This window comes from Meleagris gallopavo, chromosome 14 (assembly GCF_000146605.3).
Source record: "Meleagris gallopavo isolate NT-WF06-2002-E0010 breed Aviagen turkey brand Nicholas breeding stock chromosome 14, Turkey_5.1, whole genome shotgun sequence".
In the NCBI taxonomy this organism is placed as follows: Eukaryota; Metazoa; Chordata; class Aves; order Galliformes; family Phasianidae; genus Meleagris; species Meleagris gallopavo.
This window is the reverse complement of record NC_015024.2, coordinates 14,819,798-14,822,059: the sequence shown is the minus strand read 5'-3', so window position 1 is coordinate 14,822,059 and position 2,262 is coordinate 14,819,798. Positions and strand designations below refer to the sequence as shown.

The 2,262-nt window shown below is 39.0% G+C and overlaps 1 long non-coding RNA gene across 2 annotated transcripts in view; it reads left to right on the top strand.

The window, feature by feature from the left end:
- Positions 1–200: 200 nt before the first annotated feature.
- LOC109369961 overlaps positions 201–2,262 on the top strand; it is a 7,711-nt gene continuing 5,649 nt past the window's right edge. For both annotated transcript variants that reach the window (XR_002119660.2, XR_004161334.1), the window contains exons 1-2: positions 201–284; positions 1,544–1,635. This is a non-coding gene — a long non-coding RNA (uncharacterized LOC109369961). The remainder of the gene's footprint in view (positions 285–1,543; positions 1,636–2,262) is intronic.

Here is a 2,262-nt window from a genome sequence, read left to right as displayed (position 1 = left end):
ATATTACACAAACTTGAAACCGAATAGTCAGTATCATTCACATCAGTGCTGGATGTTGGGTCATGTTGAGTGGCTCACCTGTGTCATTGGCATCTTGCTGCTAACAGGTGAGAAGCGTTACCATTGAGGCAAGGAGGGTATTTTGGGTGGGTTTTACACTCGGTTCAGCCTGTGTGTTGTAGAGCAGTGCAGAAAATCAAGAGCTGCAGGTGAAAGCCTTCTGTATTTCAGCAGAGCAGCCAGCTTTTCAATCATGGCGAGGTTCCGATAAATTGAAAGTTAAGGTTGGTAATCTTTGCTTTCAGGTCAGTTCTTCAATTTTCATTTAACTTAATGTTAGGCTTGTATGTGCTCAGAAATCCCGGTTCTGGGTGTCTGTAAGAGAGGACTGAGAAGGATGGGGTCAATCAGCAATGAACAAATAATTTTCCTATATAATAGATAATATCTTCCTAGCAATCCTCATAATGCAAACTTTGGTTTTGACTTTCAGAGTGATAAAATCCTGATCAATAGCTTTTCTTGTTGTGAACCTACATTTTTCAGTTCTTCTACCTTGAACCACTGCCTTTGATTGTAAAACACTAATTAGATCAGTTTAAATAGGGCTACTGCAGGTTAATGAAGAATATAGCAAGCAATAGACTTTTGGTAGAGTTGAGTACTTTAATTATTCAGGCACGGATAGCTTTCATGCCTTGCAGCAATATATGGAGAACAAGCCTCCCATAGCTATTCCAATCAAATTCTGTTGAGAGCGTAAGGACAGCAGTGGAAAAATGTAAACTGAAGGCATCAATGCGTGGACTGGGGCTACGCATGCTTTGTGAGGTGTAGTTGGCTTTCGGGTCTCCTTTGCTTGTGTCAAGGCTGTGGATGATGTACCAATAGGAGGTGCTTCATAGTGGAGCACTTATTATAGTGTCCAGGTTGGCATAGGAAGGAAGGATCGTAGGGGCTAATAATCAATTACAAAGATGTGCTAAGCTCTTTTTAAAGCTTTGGGCTGCTCTTAATTGTTTTGCCCGTAAATCTTCAACACTACTGACTATAAGAAATCCTGTTATTCTGTATTTTTTTTTTTCTGTGGTGGAGAAAGGGATAGAATGGGGTTGGAGACTTATAAGTATTTTTGTAGGATATCATTAGAGGCACTACTGAGGTGCTGATATTGAGAAAAGATGTGGCAGATTTGAGAGCTCTTGAGGTTTGTCCCTAATTCAAATGTCTCATAGATCATACATAACGGGCAGTCTTAACAACCAGAATACAAATAATTATTGAGAAAAAACGCACTTTTAACTCGAGTGGAGCTGCAAAGCAATACTGTAAACAAGAAAACACTGTGGGTCAAATCCTTTTTTGAGGGAAACGGGTGTATTTGAGTTGGTTAAGTTTTGCTGTGCCTTCAGTTGAGGTAAGTGACAAGAGTAAAAATACTAACAGTAAATATTAAACCATCTAACATGTATTTCAATTCGTAAAATATGTGGATGTCTGGATTATAAGTTCAGGGTTGGCTTTTTCATTCTGTGTTGCCCAGGGATGGTATACGTGGAACAAAATTCCTATTGGGAGAGCATTCCAAGGTGGAAACTGTGGGGTACACAGACACAAAATCTACAGAGAAAAATGGTAAGCTGGGGCCTGCCAGTTTGAAATGATATTCCATCTTCTCAAATCAATTAACTAGAAAAGGGTTGCAGAGGCTGGAGCTGTAAACAAATCAAAGTTGTCTGACATAAAGAGAAAAAAGATGGGATCTACAAAAAGGATTTTCAGTTATGAGGGTAGAGTGGAATACTTGTTATAAGCTCATGGTGCAGCAAGTGATGAGATTAGTTTTGCTGAATAAAACCAGTGGGCTCTTATCATCTGCCTTGTTTTGTATGTCAAGTAAAAGAATAGGCTTTTGTGTAAGCAGAATATAATTTTTTGCTACCTACAACAAAAGCAGAGCAAAAATAGGCTGAAAAGGAGATAGGTCTATAAAAATATTCAGAAATCAGCTGTTGAGAGAATAGAAAAGCTTAAAGAGACTGTGAAATTCTTGTAATAATCACATTTCTGCACAGATGGGCAGGAAAGGCCAGTCTAGGCGTGTAACACTTCTTGGGCTTCAGGTACTGGAGTTTTCTGACCCTGACCCCTGCCTTGCTTTTCTAAATTTTCTCTTGTGTTAGCTCATGAGAAAGAGTGGTAAGGGCATACCAATTAAGGTGACTGTTTTTATCCACCTTTTTTTTTTTTCTATATAGCTGC